Source organism: Mya arenaria, chromosome 1, assembly GCF_026914265.1.
Source record: "Mya arenaria isolate MELC-2E11 chromosome 1, ASM2691426v1".
Lineage (NCBI taxonomy): Eukaryota > Metazoa > Mollusca > Bivalvia > Myida > Myidae > Mya > Mya arenaria.
Window position 1 is genome coordinate 59195950 of NC_069122.1, and position 22649 is coordinate 59218598.

The 22649-nt window shown below is 34.7% G+C and overlaps 1 protein-coding gene across 1 annotated transcript in view; it reads left to right on the forward strand.

Annotated features, from left to right (window-relative positions):
- Nucleotides 1-22649, forward strand: part of LOC128239983 (calcitonin gene-related peptide type 1 receptor-like) — a 34812-nt gene that overhangs the window by 1383 nt on the left and 10780 nt on the right. The gene's annotated exons all lie outside the window — the stretch shown is intronic.

Below are 22649 nucleotides of genomic sequence, written 5' to 3' on the forward strand. Positions count from 1 at the left end.
TGGCATATCATAAACAGAAATGTGAAGTATCGCTTACTATATATTTTCACCCCTTCACGCTCAAGTAAATATTTCACACGTCAATCGTGAAATACAAATACGAATACTGCTGTTCAGTCATAAAAATATATTGCGGTTTTACAGTATCGTATACTTATCAATAACGGCTAAAATATTTACTTTATTTAGTATCGTTTGATTAATAATGCATGCGTTCTGATTATTTAAACAATACCGATTAAATGCACACCTTATTCATCGGGCGATAAGTAAAATTGAATATACCGATATCAAAATATTATTTTGTAAAGCATCTTTTGTACAGAGGGTATGCGTTCTATTATAAAAAAACATGCATTTTGATATATACCGATTGAAATGTTTACGACTGCCGTATGTTTCTTTTCACCATAAGTTTTGTTTAGCATTTTCTACACATGTATTCTTCATTCTGACTGTTGAAACAACCCTACATGCCGTATATTAAAGCTGCACTCTCACGGATTGAACGTTTTGTCAACTTTTTTATTTTTTGTCTTTGAAAGAGCCAATTTATGCAAAAATGAACGGCAACCAGTAATATAAGTCTGCTTACAAAAATCAGATCGCAAATTTTCATATCATAGTTCAAAAATTGATGATTTGTGCATGTTTTTAAACCGTAAGTAACGCGTTTAGCCATAAAACATTAATCTTCGAACGGAAATATGAAAATCTGCGATCTAATCTTTGTCAAAACGGTAAAGCTGTGAGAGTGCAGCTTTAAAACGTTAAAGAATTACAAGGGTATGCAGCGAGGCTTTCCTTTTACAATACTGAACTTAAAATCTCTCGATAAAAACATTAGCTTACATATAATTGTGTAAGGCATAGTTGGCAGGTTAGGTATACATCCTTGCTATTAAAAGCTATACCGTATGATAAAATGTTTACGAAAATTATGGCTTTCACAACGAGGTATTCTATTTTCCAGTGTGGAAGTTTATTGAACTCAGTAGTGGATATTTCATTTGCATAATGCGAGAGGCAGTCACTTTAATATATTAGGATATGACTGTGGATGAACATTCTATAACGGGGAGAAGCTGTCTGGGTCTTGAGATTAAGACATTGTTCTTTCTTTACTTTAAGAATTAGTTTACACAACGGGTTACTGTGATTCCAATATTGTTTTTGGCAAGATACAGGTCTGACTTTAGAACTGGTAAATGCTAATGTAATAGGTTGATTACCAGTATAAATATTTGTACCCGCGTATGCAAACGAATCAATACACTGGTTAAAACGATAGTGGCTAATTTGCAGATTATGTTTATTTTTTGCCATCGCTTTGATAATTTAGTTATCTGTACATCGATAAGATCTAATTCTATATATTTTTGCAAAACACATCTGCATGTGTTTGTTACAGCGACTGATCACACTGGTTCCCAGCGAATCGTTAACTAATTATTGTATTGGCGACAATATTTTTCAAATTTAGTAAAAATACATTTGTTTTACGTCTTTTAACCAACACACACCAAACAAGAACTTGCAGCATTGTGATCACATTTCACACGAAATAAAGAAAACAATCGATGTCTGAACGTAAATGAAGCGTGAACTAGTCTCTGTTAGGCTTTTGCGACGCACAAGGCCTAAAAAAATGTTTGGTTAGGGTTACATCTTTTTCAAAAATAGATAGGGTAGGTAGGCTTTTTTTATTAGGCTTTATATAAGAATGTCATTTTCATCATTGGAGAATGTTGTTAAAGTTATCTTCTGTATGTATTTAAGGTTTTAAACTACATATTAAAAAGCAATTTTTTTTTTAAATTGACTATTAAAACGGTTGGGTCGGCGCCTATTCCGTAGGTAGGGTCGGGATACGGAACCAAATGTATTTTTTTTACGCCTTAGAATTTATATGGACGTGTTTGATATATTGATATAATCATTAGGCTTGAAGTTGACGTTGACGTACACATGTATCATAGCTAGAATGCGTAATAAGAGACTTAAAAAACAATATAATTAATACCCATGTGGTGAAAACCGGATCTCAAATTACGTACATGTAACAAGTTGACGTTGTTACGGAATTCATGGATCATCAAAATAATTTGTTATGATAATTAAAGTTACATATTTATCGCTCTGTTTTTCTATGATATTTTGCAAGACATGACGTTATTCATAAGCCACTAGGCCAGTATTCGTTAATTCCTAGCTTAAGTCACTTTCACAATTTAAGTGTCTCGCTGGCCAAACAATATGATATCCTAATCATTTTTGAAATACAGTCGAACCTCGTTGGCTCGAACACCCAGGGCGCATCGGAAAATTCGAGCCAAACGGGATTGTTTACATTCAGTATAAAGAAATAGGTCCTTTACATCAAGTTCGAGCCAATTAGGAATTCGAGCCAAGCGAGTTCGAGGCAGCGGGGTTTGACTGTACATTAATGTTTTGACTTTATTGAGAATAAAACAAAATATTCTCAAAACACTCATTAGTGATGTTAGAGTAAGACCCTGTTGGGTATCAAATTAGCGCAGTGATTAGCGCACTCGATTTTCAAAGCCGATCCGGGCTCGATTCCCGGTATGGGCGCATATGAGATTGATTTAGTGGTCACAGAGTGCTTTTTCTCCGGGTTCTCTGCTTTCCCCATCAACACAAGAACACACACTCGAGCATCATCGTGACATTGAGAGTGATTTAGCATCAGTTTATTAAACAAATTACTATTTAAACTCGACCCTTTTTATATTACGGACTATTTTGAAATGTTACACCGATTAATAAACATAAGTTTTTTATTAAGTTTCGAAGCAAGAGAGACTTGGGGAACATAAATGCATTAAAAATGAATATAATACTTTGCAGCTATACTCATTACATCAGAGAACAAGGAACATGAATGCACCGAAACTTAACATAGTGTTCTGATGCAATAATAGTAACACGATTCAACACGTCTGGAGTGCATCCTAGGTTTTACTGGCCCTGTTTGACAACCGTACCAGCAGTGCACATAATGAGAACACATAAACGCAATGTCATTAAGATGAGGTTGACATTCTCACACAAAGGAAAGATCAAAATACGGTTCATCACCGGACTTAGTGCAATACTGTTGTAACTCAAGATATTATTAGAAGGCGTGTCAAGAATCTTGTGCTAAGCCCTCGACATGAATTAGACAGCTGCGGTTGCAGTTTTATTATAAAATGACCTCTACCGAATTATTACCTGCTAACATGCATGCATATCATTAAGCTGCATCGCATATGATTTTAACCGACAGCATCGGTATTGTTGCATGCATAGAATGCAGAATTTATTTCCATTATGACAGTGTCTTGACATTTGACCTGTAATCCAAATCTAGCGTGAAACGTGCATAAACATTGTTCAATTTGCACACCACTTTTTAAGATGTAGCTGATTTTGCACGAAATACGATTAAGGGACTCGTCGGTTTTAGTTTAACTGTCTGCATTAATATTTGAAATTCCAATTACATGTACATACAATTGAAAGAGGAAATGACATAGTGACATTTCTTTTTAAATACTTTCTTTTTAATACATGAAAAGCGACCCCACGGACTTGATGCACTTAATTTACGGGTAGGGTTGTTCTTAACAGAATTAACACAATAAAATGAAAATTTGAAACAAACTATGCGAATTGTAGAGTTTTCATTTGCTTGGATTTATTATAATCGAGATTGTCCTTTCTCCTTAGGCCTTAATTTCGGGTTGCGTGCTTTCATATTTATGGTAATATAGCTGTATATTTTTAACACCATCAAATTATCTTTTTTACTGTAATTGATAAGTTGCAGGATAAAACATAGTAACTCTAGTTTGTCTGACGGAAAGATACGCACTATTTCATACCAGTTTACCTATTTTACGGATAATGATATAAAATCTTCATAAAGAATGTAATGTTTAGACATGTAAATCAGTAACGTTATCTCTGCTACCGGATGTCTAGCTCGGGTAAGTGTTATTGACGATGGGTTACAAAGAAATAGCGACTGAAATATATGTACGTATAATTCATATTTTAAATAGATGCTAAATTATCAGTTGTCAAGCATAGAATGGCCAATATAATACAAAAGAAAGAATAATATTCGTACGACGGCGCAACGCATAACTACAATTGACAAAAAGAAAATGATACAAATGGCGAAACAATGGAAGTGGCAAATGATGGTAAACTTCCCTTCAATGAAAATGTATGCTGAATAACCAGTTGTTTACTGTAGAATGAGACAGATCAACCGTATTCACGGTTGACCAACCGTATGTTAATTTGATAAGGCATAGGGTTAAATACCATTAAAACAAGGTTACTTGAATGCAGTGATAAGTTTACATCTGCAATACCTTAAATAACGCTACATAGTATTATCTATAGTAGATTAACGCCCGAGTGAAATAAGACTTTTTCAGTGTTCGCCGTTTGAAAACGCCTGAGAATGGCCTGTGCGTAGCGCGTTAAGTTATCAACGGTTACGAGTACCACCCTTCGTGATCTCCAGCGACCAAAACTCTTTGCATGACTCGACGACTAAATGTTCACTAGACTCGTTGCTATCGGTTAGGCTATATTCCGGCGAATATATACAGTTTGACCCACGTCGCATCCGTCGGCGTCCATGCCAGGCAAATACAGCCATTCTTACTTATTTGTGAATAGCGAGAGTTCTGTCACGACCCTTGCGGCGAAGGTCGTCATGTAATGGGTGAAAAATAAACTGACTCGGGCAAAACAACTTGCTCTACTTTCTCAACCTTTTGATTTATGGAGTGTACAAGAATACCTCCCTAATGTGACAGATGTTCAAAAACATGCAAGTATTTCGATGCGACAGGCAAACATATGTTTTCTGTCCACAACTTGACCAAGTGCAACAAGATGACGGATCTCTGAAAGGACAATGTCTGCCTTTCGGCCTTTACCCAATCTTTAGACTGAAGAATATGAAACAGTGCAGGGTTATCTAACCTCAGTCGTCGTTAATATTGCATGTAATGCATTGAAGGGCGATGTAGCGACATAGTGCATATTTGCAAAAGCTCTGACGACATTAACATCAATACTACGAGTTGATATATATTCGCTGTCGTTGCTAGAGGACGTTCGTTGTGTAGAGAATATGTCAGCGTCAATCTTTATCTTGCTGGGTCGGTAAAATATCTTGAAGTCTTTCACAGCAAGCGTTGCTATCCATCTTTGGCCACAGACATCATGTATCTCAGTACTCTGTACATAGGAGTTGATGTCCGTAAATTGCTCAGACTGAAAACCATATAAATAGTCGTGGAACTTATCACAAAGGGCGCATTGCAATACAAAAAAATCTTGTTTACGTGAACGATAATTGCGCACCGATTGTTTAAGGCTTTGGCTACAAATAACCACACTCCGGTCGACACCATCAGACACATAGTTTAACACGGCCCCAAGACTAGTAGAAGAGGCGTCAGTGTGCACATTGAAGGCCTTGTTATAGTGTGCGTTGGCATCAAAAATAGAGTGAAAATATTTTAGATATAATTTATCTTACAGCAAAACTTCGGGATTTGAATTTAATAGTCTTTTTTAGAATAATCTCAAACATTTGTCTTCATTTTTTTATATCACTTACCAGGGTAGTAAATAAAATCAAATATAAAATCACGGAAAAATGACAAATGACAATAAATAATGGGTCAAAAGGTCTGGTAGTAAGCTCCGTTTAGCAATAATTTATTGTTTGGTCAACGTACAAAACAATTTTTACATTTAATTACACACATCTTTATGGCGAATGTCTTTATAATGGGTTCGACTGAGCAGGTTTTATTTTTGCAAAGGTCGTGATAATCTTGATTAAGAATAACATTCAATAAGATATTCACTCAAAGTAAGGAACTAACATAGACTATTTATTTTCACACACGTTAAATTCGTTATGTCTTTAATTAATATACATCAATATAAAAAACGTAAATTAAACATTTCTGCATGTAGCATTTTATCTGATTTTTACTTAATATAAAATAACCACGGAATGTAGTAAAACCATCATACTATAGAACGAACACTATTTGTTATTACCTGTTTGTGAAGCATGTTGGAGTTTAAAATTGTTATGCAATAGTAATACATTTAAGGGTTATGGCCCTTGACTAAGTTATTAATGCACTGAAACACATTGTATCTAGCGTTTCTCCATACTTGATCAACGGTTATGAAACTCCAGCATCTGATGGTAAGATTAAAGCGTTTCCCCTTTCCTTTGTGTAATTCTGTAGAAAACACTCCTCCTAAATTCCTAACACTGTATATAAAATATTGTTCAGCATTTAGGTCAAAGAACACTATTGCCATTTCCATTGACTACCATTACTACGTTTTCCCAAATAAATTTACATTAAGCATACACATGATGTTTTGACATGCTCAATGCCTATTACCTCTAAGAGCAACGACAGAACTATGGGTTATTACTTAAAGCTACTTTTATGACCGGAACGTGTAAATTCTTCTTCACCGTGATTCGTGATGTGTTGACTCCAGGAAATGGGGCTGCAAACTCACTTTAACTGACGGAATCTGAATAAAGCGTAAGACAATTATATACATCGATCAAGTAAACTTGTGTTAGGCCTTCTTGTGTACATATTTTCTACATTTCCCAATTATATCTAAAACATTCACGTGTCTTTATTTTATGCTTAGAGTCCTCGCGCACATTTTGAGGTTACACACAACAATAAACTTATACTGTCGTCTGGGTGTAAACCGGTTTGTACACAAGCCATTTATTATATTTGACTGAACGACAAGATTGATGAACCTCGACTTAGTGAAAAATTGATTTATGTGTTTAAAAAAATCCACTTTGTGCAATTAACACATCGACGCTAGATAACTAAATTCTTGCAGAGAAAATTATCAAAACACCGCGCATATGCATAATTTTATGTTAATATTGATATGATACGCTGCATTTCAAATGCTAAACGTTCGTAAAATTCTATCATGTAGCAGACACATGATATGGAAGCAGACTAGTCATGAACAAATGTGTATGTTTATATTTCAAGTTATGGTAATGTTGTTCCTTTTTTTCGGTAATGTAATGCGCACACATGTTCTCAGACGGGTACATGTATGCTCCATATATATCAACATGCCTTTTACATATTGCACATGCGTGCCGTGACAATCTAATCCACCAGTCTATTGTTACTTTGCCCCCCGCCCCAGGTGTATACCGGGGATAGCGGGCCCAATGGGCCGTGTTTTACCTTCCAGGTGGCCCCGCAGTGCCGAGTTAATGCGTTGGTTTTGTTTTTTGCGCAAACAATAGCCGGGATTAGGCCTTACCTATGACGTCCCCGGGCAGCGGGGGGCATTGGCGGGGATTTTACCAGTAGTTTGTTCCCGCAGAACGGGGATTTTACCCGGGATTGACAGGACCGAAAGTCAAAGTCCACGCTGGGGGCCGTGGTTACAATTGACTGGTGCATAAGGTGTATGTGTGGTGTAGGTAGATTTAAAAGATCGCAACAATTATTGGTTAATCTGTTTTTAACTTTTTTATTAGCATAATGTTATAACCTTTAAATGAATGATATATTATCTATATGTATTTTGTCGGTGATCTTTTAGTTCGAAAACAATAACCCCTCGAGTCATGCTTATTATCATTCAAATGAAATTCGTTTTTTTCTACTTCAATGCACATCTTTATTGTGAGAACGCCGCCTTTATATAATTATCCTTACTAAATATCTGTTAAGAAGTGTTTATTTTAAGGTTTTGACTTATAATGAACACTGTTTATTTTAACCACATCAGGTTCCTTGTGTCGAGTATAGTGTTTCATTTTAATATTTTTTTCTTTTATTATAGTCGCATCATGAATGTGCAGGCAACACGTAAAAACAGTTGTTCGTGTGATAATTTTGTTAGTATATCGAGAAAAAAGAAGGGCAATTAACCAAAAGAAAACAATGTACCCACAAGAAAATTCAGAACTTTTGACCAGCTATACCGTCAGCTTGATCGGTCATAGAGCAAAATGTTTCGACTGGTGATTTATATAGGAAGTGATATAATAACATCTGATATTCACTGACAGAAAGACAGAATTTATATACCGAGGCGAATGTCATATGCGAAATTTCGAGATGCCTTTGATGGAAACTAAAAAATAAACTTTTAGTTGTAGTCTAGTAAAACCAAGGACATTGGAGCATTTGGAATACATATTTATTTGACGTAATTTGTCATTTTCACAGCATTGGTCTTTCACATTGATGTTCTCTAACAGAAATACCCGTGTACTTGTAACAGCATTACATTTCCAGAGCGTCTGATAGAATGATTCACATAGACTTATGAGCAGAGCAGACGGTAACAATGTTGATATGAACGACCAATATGTTCTTTCAGAAGAAAGTATACCCTCAAGTTTCTCAGGCACAATTATCTTTAAAATCGAGGAAGGAGCACGGATTTTTAAACAATGTTTTATTCATCGACTTATAATTCAAACGTTTCAACGAAAGTGAAACAAGGTCTTGAAGTCTTGAAAAAAGGGCAAAAAGCTGAAATACTTTTGTATTAAATAGAGAAGCTTGATTTTTAAATGAATTCGTGGTGACTGCGAAAATTTATTATTTTTATTTCGCGATTTATGTTTGTGATTTATCTAATTAGTGAGATAAATACAACGTCCATCCGTATAAGCATTAAACGTCAAATTTGTTTCCACAGATAATGTCTAATAAGTCTTTAGAACGTCAATGGCTTTCTTCTGCGGGGTTACTTAATTCGTCTGACGCTTGACTTCTGCTATTATACTATTTTGCTAGTGTTAAGCTTGTTAAACTTGTAACATGATAGAGTAAAATGTGTGTTATCAGTCAGCATGGGATTCCTTATCAAATAATTAATTTTCAACAAGTTGAAACATAAATAGGAAACAATCAAATCATTGTCAACATTTGCGCCTTAATATGAGATTACAGTTTTCTCCAGAGAATGGCACATGCAAAAACAACAGCAACATTTTGATGGCAAGCTCATCTCTTATGTGTCTATGCTACATAAGGGTTAGAGTTAAAATTTCCCGTAAAAGTCGCACAACTCTTCAACATGAGACATTCGGAACAACCTCGGATGTATGCCGGTACATCGGAATAAGTAGATCGTAAAATTTAAATGATATCATAAATTTAATGTAGTGTTTTAGCTTGTATTTGTTGATCTCAGTTTAAATTGATTACAAGTGAAGTATATTATTTCAAACATAATTAAGATTCTCAAGAGTTAAGTCATTAAGTTGAACTGTTAAATGAAATTTCTACGCGATCTACTTGCAGCGGACTTAAAGTGTATCGATTTCTGACATCGTAAACCGTCCATATACATCCGAGGTTGTTTTCGATAAAATGGCCGAGGAGCTCCGAATGCAAAATGAAAATCATACCAAAACGAAATGAGTGAGCTTAGCTTTATCATGTATCACAGGACTAAATATGTTTCGAGCAATACGGGCCTTTAGTTTAGCGGGTCAACCGTTAAATGTGTTACGTTGAAATACAGGCTTACTATTCAATTTTGAACGTAACAGAACAGTACAACATAAACTTTCAAGAATGTCACGTTCACTCAAACACGAATCATTATTAAGCATGTCAATGAGTTAATCAGAAACACTTTAGAAAAGGACTCTTGATAAAACCACTTTAATATTTAATTAGATACTTCAATGCACACGCAGTATTGTCTTCCTAACAGCTTAATCTTGCATGTTAAATATAGCCCCATCTTCACTCGTTGAATAATGGTATGCATAATTAATGTCAAACTAACATTTGTTCATCTTTTTTTTCTTAATGTTTTAATTAACTGACATATAAGAAAGAAGTTGAAAGATAAATGATTGTATCGTAAGATATATTTAGATTCTAAAACACGTGGGAATTTAATGTTCTAGTCTAGCACAGCTTGGCGACGGTTATTTTTTATATAGACCTTCAATGAAATTAAAACGTACATACTGATTGAATATATTTTTTTACTGACAAGACACGCACCTTTCAAGGGAATATTATATTTAGCCCATATCGCTGAATTATGTACGCGTAAGGAGATGAAACAGTATATGTCAACATATCTAGTTCTGATATGTGTTTTCTTCTTCTTTTTTAAGCTGTAATAAGTCATCATAATAATTTATGTTTTGATTTGAATTTACTTTACCGCATTACAGATTGCGTCGATGTTGTTTCTTTGATGTTGTTGATGTTGTTGGTGTTGTTGTTGTTGTTTTTTCAAGGAAAATCCGGCAGGGGCTTGTCTTTCACGCATGTCTGTCAAGGTGGCGTTGTGGTTGTCATAAATAAATTTCTGTACATTAAATAAATAAAAAGTTAATGTCTACTCTTGTAACTGAATGCGAATCTTTAATTTATAAGTGTTTAAGTCAAACTAGATGTTGACTTGAGCTCCTTGATAAAAGGAACGAGTGGTGCTATTTGCATGAAAGCTCTGGTTTGGTGTGGTCATTCGTACATATTATTAAAAGTCAGTTACACAAGAACATGATTTTGCACGAAAAAAATAGAATGTACTCTGAGGTCAAAATTACAAATACAAGTACAAAGTTGTAGTTATGGCAATTAGCCGCGTACTTCATACAGCATTATTATTTGAAGCTTACGTAACAAAAAACATTTATCCAATATATCAGCGATTCAATTAATAAATACGGCACGTAAAACGTCAATCAATATGAACGTTTCGAGAAGTACTGCCATCCCGATGATTCAAATGATTTAAGCCATTTTAATGATTTATGGCCAATATTTATATGTAAAACTACAGAAACAAGTCCAGTAGTCGAACATTTAAACATAAACACCGTTTAATGGCACAGGGTCAACGTCTATGACCTCGAACACAAAAACAAACAATCACAAATCAAAAACATGGAAAAACACCACAAGTTGCACAAACCACAAACTACATAATACAGTAAATATAACTAGGGGTGTTTATCAAGTCCACTACTAGATCGTTAAAATAGTTGTGTCAATAAAATCAGTTGTTTCAGTAGACGGGGGTATTAGATTAAGTCTGACCCGGTGAATGTAGGCAGTCTCCGCATAAAAGTAAATGGGCAGTTTATGTTCTTGGTCAAATATGCATGAAGAGGCATTGGGGCTATGATTACAGTATCAGATTAGACTAAAAATGGTCGTAAAGTTTGTCAAATATATGGATTTATTTACCTTTAATATCCAGTTTGCTTGAGAAAGGTAAGGTCATCCTTGTATGTAGTATATGAGTTCAATTTAGCGAAATACAAAGGTAATAAAAGGAAAAAGTAACAATAATTGCAAATTTGCTTTTTAGATAACTTATTGCCTTGTATAATTAAAATATTTCGATATCATATTTGCCTAATAATTAAAAAATGAACCCTTTTAAATGATAACTGAATTTGAATTCCGATAAAAATATTTCGACATAAGGGTTATGGTCACATATACGTACGATGTCCGTACGATTTATGAAATCGCAAGATTTCATCAATCATTAAAACCCCGTACGGTCTCCATGCAGTCCGTAGCTTCTTGTCACATGTCACCGTACGATCCTTTGAGAGACGCCATCAAAGAATATCTGTACGGTCATCTCAGACAAGTCGTGCGGAGCTCTCAAGGAGCTCGGACGTATCTCGTACGATGCACATGTGTTCGTATAACGCTCATACAGTGCCCGTACAGTGTTCGTACGCCAAGAACAAACCAGCTCGGTGGTATCTGAATTTTTCTCTTATTTAGCTAGTCAGATTAAGTGCATACACCTAGTAAAATAATATTCAGAAAAAAACCCATTAAGATGCCTCTAAAATGACTGAGCAATACTTACATTAAGGAAAGGTGGGGGTGGGGGCTTCCAAGAAAATATTCGGCCCAGATTCAGAAGCATGCAGGCAAATAATAGAATGACAAAGATTAGGCTACAGTGGGTACTGCGAGCTGCTCCCGATGTCGAACATTTCTACTTGCACAACAAGAACTCGTGAGCGTCTGGCTGACTCTCGACTCATCTACAATTACAGTATTTTTGTTTATTTTGTACGATAAAATCCATCCCTAAAAAGCTCTTTCACCATGTTTTGAAATTAAATGTATCTTGAGCGTATCGTCAAGCGCTTTCAAAACAACGTGACTTTAACAAGGATTGTTGCAAAATAAAGGAATTTCTTTTATTTACAACAAATAAAAGATTCAACATGAAGAAGAGTTTCTCTGTATGAAAAATTTGAATAAAGTTGATATGGCAACACTGAGGGACATGAACTGAGAATAGATGAGTTTGTCATTAAAACATTTCTTTTTTTTTGCTTAACCATTTCTTTGAAGAAATCTTTGATCTCATATTAAGACGGAAATGTTGACAATGATTTGATTATTTTCTATTGATTGTTTCAACTTGATGGAAATTAATTATTTTATATTTGATTTGTTAATTGATTATTGAAATGAAACTACACACGACGATTTAAAATGGGTTCGACTCTGATAACACGAATTGCTTTTTTATTTTATCACCCATAATACTGAAGGATTATGAGTTGTTAGATGTTTTCATCAAACCATCTAGCTCGTTCAATATTTCAGAGTATAATACATTTATAGAGAAATAAGCATGTTCTTGGTCCTCTAAATAAAATAGTCCTGAAATTGCGCTGGATTTTATTAAGAGTATGTGAACAAAAATAGGAATAATCAAGAGTTTTGTTGAATATTGCCGTCATAAATTTTATCTTTAAGATGACACTCTCCTAAAAGACCTGGATTAGAGGTTAATCAGTTCTTTCATAGCTGGTGTCCCAAGACAGAAAAGCAGGAAGTGGGATCGCCTTGGGCGATGCCACGATAACCCAAGAAGTGTGTTTGACCAATCCCCGCCCATATTTTTTGAGTGGGTAGGTAGGTAGATGTTTTTCACTTCCCTACCCCTATAGAGGCGCACAATATAGGTGGATGCAACTTTGTTTTTTAGCCATATCCTTTAAATGCATTTTCATATTTAACTCATTTGACCGAAAAAATGAAAAAAACAAAACATATGCTTAAGTTACAGATAAAATAAAAATTAATTAAATTTGATTGATAGACACGTGGCCAGAGACTCCCCAGTTAAAAAGCGCCAACATATAGCATATCTTTTTATATCTTCTTCAACATTAAAACATTTATTCTTAAAACGTGTCTGGCCTTCATCTGGTTGTATGCAATACAGGAAATAACGTCATGAACGGAAAATGACGTCAACACAACATGACGTCCACGGCGATATCGTTAAAGTATAGGATACATTTTTTGGCGAAGATCTTTGTAACGATATATGCCTAAGTAAAGCACAAAGTTGCATGCTCCGCATAACGTTCTCAAGGCGTATTGTCCCAAGTGTCATTCCTGTTGCACATACAAATGCGTGTTTAGGGCTTTATACACAAATAATGGACTCTGCGTAATGGGAACAACTTTATAACATATTGCTTAAACTTGTCAAAATACTAGACGATTTAGACATTTGTTATTTGAATGCAATTCGCGTGAACTTAACATGCGTCTAAATTGACAAAGACTGAGACAACAAGCAAAATGTTAATGCTACAGAACACTTTACGGTATAGGTATGCAGCTGTCCAATAGCTCTCAAAGCGATAATTCAGAAAGCCGTTTATTGTAATGTCAATCTTACTGCGTTTGTTATGAGCTCCCGTAAATGGTCCCTCATGAAGTTTGTCTGCTTTAGCCAATTGTGGGATTGTGTAAATGACATGATAGAGAGAAGTTTCAACTGGCGGTACACATTCAATAAATCTACCTTTTCAATCGCGTGGTAGTGCAACTGAGTAAAACATTTTTATTTTGATAAATTATAAAGCAATATTTGGCTTCCTTACTGTAAACAAAACACCGTATTTATTTGAATAAAATGTTCAGCCTTCCATTTAAGTACTGCAATAAGTCAACCCAATGAGTAATATCTTGTCAGTCCTGCAAATTGCTATTTGCGCTGCATCGGAATCGTTAGAATTATGCAAGTAAATCATTTGAATAATTTCATTTAACTCACCATATGTTATCAAAACGATGTATAGACACGCAAACAAAAATAACTCTGCATGTGGAATAAAAAAACTGCTAAACGACAGTTTCTTCAAACAGATTTAAACTTGATGCAAATTTTCAGAACAACAAAATATACGTAATATTGTTTTTTTCATTTGAGAATTCATTTCCCATTGGAGCTACAGATGCCATAAATTCAATTTCCGTTTAATTGCCGAGTAGAAAGCATGCACATTTGTGATTAGTTTGAATAAAATCTAACATCTGCATTAGTATATTAACAAATGTTAGGCTTTAGTCACGATCTATGAATTTGAAGCATTGTAGTTGCCGTAAAAGACGATTAACACACATTGTTCATGGTTGAATAGCGTTATGAGAATAGCAATGGGTTAATTGGTACATTTTTCTCTCTCTTTACATACATATATATCATTCAAGAGCACATTTAACTTTAATAAGAACACTAAATAAAACAGTGGTTACTATTTTGATGAATATGATCTCTTTTTATAAACGTTGAATATTGCTTAGTGATATTGTAACATATGAATATGAATGCATGTAACCTGCTCATCATGCTGGTTAAAAAAAGTCATTAGTACGATGAATGTTTATATTAATTATTGTTTTATTCTCCTTGCCGGAATCTCAAAAATAACCCAAGTCTGGAGGAACACTGTCAAGCAGTCTTGATTCAGCATCTGACAGCCATTTTCAACACTACTCTGTTAAAGGTTTCTTGCTAGAAACACAGTTTGTGCTAATGTTGTACACTTATTTGCTCATTTCTAAACGGAAAACATTACATCCCCTGTGACGGACTCTCCCGCTTTTTTCTAGATGAAATCTGTCATTCTATCAATTAGGATTCGTATAAAAACGAATCACTCTTTCATTGACGGTGGAATACAAAACACTCATTACGGAACTATTTTCCTGATAGATGGGTTTATAATGCGGCGTAATATGTTCCAGAACGGGTCAGTGAGGGTTGCGTGATTGTCTTGCATAGATTGTGCTCCTAGTACTTAAAGGCGTACCTCAAATAGAATGTGAGGAAAAAATTGTGCTACAGATACTTAAAGGCTTAATAGACATACACAATTAGTACAACACAGTGACATTTAAATGGCCAAAGTCGTGCAACTTGCTGATAGCCATATATAGTTTAACAGAAAAAAGAAATTTATACTCATTTTCAAATGAAACGGATTGCTTTTAAAGTTAGCAACAATGGTGCGTTTGGCCATTCATTAAAACATTATGAATGACAAACGTTAAAATTTTAGATACAACACATTTATATGTATTTCAATAATTCTTTTGATGATTCATAACAAATTATTTATGATGGTGGCCAAGTAGAATCATTCACAAGGATGGGCCAAAACCCTGAACATTCCCAGTACAATTACTCACAAGGATGGCCGGAATTCTGTATGTTTCCAGCACAATCAGTAATTCTCCGTGAACAATGATGCACAAGAATAGTCCTTAACCCTTTATCTTCCATAACAATAATCCACAAGGATTGCTCAAGATTATTTTATGTTTCCAGTACAAAGATTTATAAGGATGGCCTCAAAGCCCTGTATAAAATCGGGGCAGCCATTTACAAGAATGGCTATAAGGATGTATGTCCTCAGTACAACTATTCACAAGGATGGCCCAAAAATCTTTGTGTTTTTACCTGTCTCATACGTTATACTTTTATGTTCAGCCCAATTTTCAGCTGAGATAAGAAACGTTCATGCACTGGGTAGACTTGAATGTACAGGCAGTACTGTAAGATGGATGTATTTGTACTGGGTTTTAAACTAAAATAATACGTGAATTGGCTAATTTGTAATCTTACTTGGCGAAAAAAGGTTGTATGTAATTTAATATTTGGTATAAGGTATGAATATTCTTTCTGATATGGGGTCATCAGCCATGCAAAGGTCACATAATTGAGCATCGGATACCTAAATTTCTAAATTCAAATACACCAGTGCATTCATGTATATTTTCCATATCTAGGGTTTTAAGTGCTGGCATGCTCAATTGTTATATTGTAAAGAACCAATCAAAGGTGCCAATATAACGACGGTAATATCTCCCAAAACAAATTGGAAAGTATCCCTAGTCATTTATGCCACTCACTGGAAGAGATATATAAAAACATACTTAGCACGAAATACTTCGAAAATTCCCTGTTGGAAATGAAAATATGCATGTGATTTATTGGCTTAATGAGAACGTTTACGTTTCGAATGCGTTGCAATTAGCCGGCACGGACTCTGATTGATTACTAGTTATACATTCCCTGATAGGTTTGACTTAATGTTTTCTTGTGATAATAGTACGTGTTTTCTTCATTATGGTATGTATGCCTGAACTATTCCTTCTGTATTAGTCATTCTGTGTTACTCCTTCTCTGTTTCGAAGTAAATGGATAGTTTATTTAAGAAAGGAAGATTTTTCATCAACCTGACTGCATTGCATGATCTTACCTGCAGAGCGTATGTTTGGATTTGATGTTAATCAGAATGGGTTTGAAGTAAATTGATTTTAAGACCACACACATGATTTCGTCCAAAGACGGAAAATTATTTCTTATTTGTGATGGATGTGGCAATGCCTTTGCTGGGCGTAGCATGTAGTCAGGTTTTGTCATGATTAGAACTGACACTTCCATTATTTACGGGCATTTCTCAGAAGAAGCAAGTCGCACAATTAATTATCGAATCGTTCGTCATGCAATATTTGTAATGGAAATACGTATATGCGTATATGCCATGCCAACTCAGAAAACGAATCGTGTATTTGAATGCTATTCTGTAATATTTAAGGACAGAGTAAACTTTAATTTCTAGAAGAAATTATGCTGCTTGAATCATTGAGCGTAATACAATTGTAGACTTATGCGCCGATTTTTGTGAAGTACGGGTAAAATCCCCTCTGACATTTTCTCACTGAACACTGTCAGTCGTTCAATTAGGATTTGTATATAAACAAATCACCCTTCAGACGTCGGAAAACGAAACACTCATTGCGGTACTATTTTCCTTATTGATGCGTTTTAATACGGCTTCAATGTTCCACAGTGGGAGAGAAAAACGCATTCGGTGTTCTAGAACGAAACGTGTTTATTGTGTAAAGGCTTAGTACCATCGTAATGTTAATTTACATCGATAATGACTATATCCATTGATAAAATATCATAGAAGTAGGTATATACACATGGATTCGAAAGTTTAATATACAACTAAACAGCAAAAGTGAGCACGTAAAACACAGAAAATGATGTCTGAGCAGTGATTTAAGCATTCAGAATAATGTCTCAGATACACCTTTGAATTATGTTCCTGTGTTTCAGGAAAAAATCCTAAACGATACTTATAAGTGCCGCTCAAACACACACACGCACACGCACACGCACACGGTGAGGGGAAGTTCAAAATGATTGATTCTTTTAATTGTGTGAAATGGATTTCATCTCAATTGGGATTTTCTGGCCAAACTCATATTAGCTCCATAATACTAGGTACATATGTTTGTTTAAATATAAATGCACACACTGGAAACATGCATATGTTCGAGATAGAAGTCTAGTTTTCTAAAGAAGGTACGTTCTTAACCTAGTTATTTCAATTAGGATTTGTCGTCCACAAACTTGTGACTATTGTTTTTAGATAACGTTATAGTATATACCGACTGATTATACAGATCCGTTTAGCCTCCCCTCTATACGTTTTAACGCCTCTTTATTCCCTGATACATGTTATTATAACGCACTGCAGTCTAATAACGTATTTTGATAAAACTCTTCACTACATTTGTGTGTCAGCTGTGTGTAGTCAGACAACTTGGGATTGCTTAAAGTGACACTCTTATTCAAAATCAATACATACATATGTATAACAAACATCTATTTTGACTGATAAACCTTTGACTACTTACTAAATAATGCATTTATGGAAAATATTCATTACTGATAACAAGATAACCGTGTATTTAATAGCAGAAAGCACAAAAATATTAAATGATTGGTGAATGCTAAAAGATTGACTGTGGTTTACTAAAGTCTCAAAAGGTAGAACTAATGTGTTTAATGCATAATTTTCTCAAATTAAACTCGGTATCCTTTATAAGAACCATTGTTTTCGACATGTATTCATCTTTTTAATATTAAATAAATACAATTAATTGAGATAAATCTTATTTGGGAGTAGGAGTGCATCTTTAACACATAGTTGGTTTTCAACCAGATCAAATTTCACTGAGAAATACACCAATGTGCGACAATGCTTTTATAAAGGTTTATATTGTAATGCGAAGATTATACAGTATCAGGTTTTGTCTGTATATATCATTGCCTTGTCACGTATAATGATATAATCATTTGAAAGATATATCCGAAAAATACATTTATCAAGAAACAAGAATTGTTAGCAGACAACGGATCTTATATTAGTTCATGCTTAATTCTTTTTGGACGATTGTGACGAAAGCTGTTAGTTTATTAAATCACTTCCGGTTGCGTATCGTGGGTAAAAACCGTTTTGATAGGCCATGTGAAAGAACCCCTGGTTGGGATGAAACACACAACCTTTGGTATAGGAGACGGACAACTATTCAAACCTTTGTGTAACCTTCCACGAACGAACTTGATGTAAAAAGTAGTCGAACACATACAGTGTACACCTATGCTACTTATGTTACAACATGTATTTGGCTAATATGGTACGAAACCAATAGCCCCAACGCTGTTAAGTGCTAATATGACCAAGATGGTTAGCTTTTATGCGAAGACCCCTTTCACGTTGACCGAGTAAGATTTGATCTTAAGTCCGTTTCAAGCTAAAGCAACGCTATTTACCAAATAAAACTTTAAGGAACAAGTGGCTGCCTTGGGCCAAACATATGTTTTGAGTTTAGTTTACATTTGTACTGTACAAACGGTAGACACTTACATGATTACGGTCTGTAATACGTAAAGGCAGTAAGTTTGAATTCCTTCATATTCATGAACAAAAGTGCGACCGGTTTAGTCGTAAATAACTTTAGTATTTATAATTCCCATAATCTGATAAATTGCAAAAAATAGATTAGTCAAACATATAATAAAGATAAAAGGAACCACGTATTTAAAAGTTTTTTATTGTTTTGTACTAGTAAAAGCTTGGTATTAGTAAACGCCTCTTCGTCTAAATTAAACGGGAAAATTTAAATCAAACCAAGAAAACAAAACATATATCACTGGCTGTTAAACAAATGTATGTCCATAAGTAAAAACTCAGCCAAATTTAAAACAATTAACGTCTCTTTGTTATATTTCCTACCTAAATTCATTCTTGCATTAAACAATATCATAAATAAGCTGATGTTACATTAATTGCTCTCGCAGCTCTTCTTGCGATATTATACATTTCAAACCAAGTTGTTAAAAGAACAGTACTGATGTTGCATTAATTCATCTAATAACGAACTGTAAATTTTTACTTAATGTAACTACAGCATACCCTTGACAATTAAGTCAGGTATCGCTTAGTCCTGTTCCTAGTTATGACATGGTCATTGCCCTATTTCACATTCAAAAGTTATGTCGGCTCATAGCAGTCATTCACATGGGTGACTCAGGGCAAACATTCACAAAGGTGGCTCAGAGCAAGCATTCACCACGATTGTACATATCAATTATTGGCAAGGCTGACTCAGGGTAGGCATTTACAAGGCTGACTCAGAAAATTCATTCACACAAGAGTGGCTTTAAGCAAACATTCACTAGAATGGATCAAAGCAAACGGGTAGCTCATTGCATTAAAAATTAGCTCAGAGTAATCATTCACAAGGTTGGCTAGAGCAATCATACGAGGTACCATTCACACAAGGGTGGCATAGATTAATAACAGGTTGGTTAAGAGTAACCATTCATAAAAGGATGTCTAGAGCAATCATTCACACAAGGGTGGGTTAGAGGACCATTCACACAAGTATGGCTAGGAGTTATCATTCACGAAAGGGCTGCTAAGAGTAATCATTTATTCAAGGATGGCTAGAGCAACCATGCACACAAAGGTTGCTACGAGCAATTATTCACATAAGGGTGGCTCAGAGTGATAATTCACAAGGTAGGCTAGAGCAATCACTCACAGGGGCAGCTTAGAGCAATCATTTACATTGATGGCTCAAAGAAATGGGTTTTTGTTATTATACTTCATTCTTCCTTTTTGGTAGTTATTCACCTCAATGTATTACTCATATCACGCAATATCGTCATAAAAATGTTGTAATTCATTTTTTCTATTACGTCTTTTACGATACGTAGCCAATAGATGTAGCCGTCTTGTTCAAGCCGTATGTCACATCTGACCTTAAAGGGCGGACAATTTATGTTATTCTTACAAATGTTGACGTCTCCCATGTTCCCTTACGCCTTTGAGTATTTTCCAGATGTTTTATCTCTCTATCAAACTGTAGGAAGAAAATTCATAATCCATGTTTTGAACCAGCATACTTGCTAATATAATGATACTCCAAATAGTATGCTGCAATAAAATCCTGTTGAACTTTTAATTGATACAGAAATAGCTCAAACTTAATTGGGGGCAGCAACCCCACATCCACCTACTGCACTTAAGCATACATGTTTTTACTCGTTTCTAGGTTTTGAGTGCACGTATGCCATCATTTTTGCTCTTTGAGTTGCTAAAACAATATCATAGATTTAACACTGATTGCCTCACATTCGACCGAATATAATAAATAACCGCTGTTCTTAAGTAATAGTTAAAACGAAGACAGTGAGAGTTTCATTGTACTAAATTAAGCCAAGCGTGTTTTCACTGACCATCTCAAAATTATGAGAATGGTTTTCAACATTCGTTTTCACTCTCATAAAGTACAATTATTGTTCACCTATTATGCTCTAGTCTCTGCATAAGTACAACGTAATTCGTTTGATACACTTCGCGTTTTTTTATGCAAAGAAATGTTCCAATTTTCAAACCATGTTCATATTGGTATATGCCGAAAACTGGGATAGATATAATAACTCTCGTGTGACTAATACAATATCTTATTAGTCCTTTTAGCCTCACTAACGTTGGTAGCGATCGCAACGTTCCTTAGAAAAGGAACAATGCATTTATTATTTAACACTTGTGCCTGTTTCAGAGACATTGTATGCATTCATATTACAAACATTGCAATATTTTTTTTATGTTTTTTTATGTTATTGGAATGCCGTTGGCTTGAAAGAGAATCAGATATCAAAAATAATTTTAGAACCCAGTCATGTAAAACACATCTTTAGATATTCATACAACCAGAACAAGAAATGTACTCAATTTGCCTTCTAAAGTTCTTTTTTCATGTGTTTCGTGTTGGCTGCATGTGCTTTACAATTAAACATGAGTCTCGGGATTTGTTTAGAATATGAGCAAAACAAAAACGTCAAATAGACACACAGACATCCTTACCAGAAATAGTTAATGTGCTGTTGTTCCCATCAGTGGTATTTCCTTAAATTTGTTATATTTCCTTGCCGACAAGATAGGTTTAAGAAGACACTTACTGTTCGTTCGCAATCGTAACGACCCTGAGAAAAGGAAAAATGCATGTCTTATTCAACAGTTGTGCCTGTGTCAGAGATATGATCTGCATTCATTTAACAAATACTTTCGATAACATTGTAAGTTTTCCTCTGTATTCGAAATGTCTTGCACTTGAAAAACAATAAAAAATCAAATTCACATTTGGGACACAGTCACGCGGAACACTTTTTTAAATAAAAATACAACGAGAACAAACTAATTTACTCAGATATTCACATATCATGTCCTATTTTGATGATATTGTGTAGTCTGCATTTGTTTTGCAATTGAACATGACACAATGGGTTTATTTAGAATATGAGCAAAACAAAAACCTACAATAGACGCACAAACATCCTTAGCCAGAAATAGATATTTTGCTGGTGTTTCATTCTGTACATTTGTTATAACTCAAATCTCGAGTGAACATAATTAGGTTCTTGAAACATATCTTGTTGTGAAATGCAATCAAGTCTTCCATTTACGGCTCGTTCATATCCTCTCAAAACAGAAAACAACTTATGCCATAGTGCCTAATCTTGTGTTTTTCCTTGAATCGAGGTTTTTACCATTACATTATATCTGATAGAGGTCGCTTTATCTCTATATGTAAAGGGAATAATACTTGTCAAATTAAATTCAAATGAATATCTTAAATGTTTGTTTGTTTTAATAAAAAGAAGTTGTCTGCCAGGGCAGCACAAACTTTTGTTTTAATGCGTCCTTACCATAAACTCAAATACTTAAATACAAAAATAAGACAACAAAAAGCTCGCTTAACGGAAAAGGTTTTATTGAATACATGCTTGATAAAATGACACCTTGTTCCTTGATACAATAGACTTAATAAACTTGACCCAGATTTAATAAAGGTTTGATGGTTTTGTGAATACGCATTAAGGCATGCTTG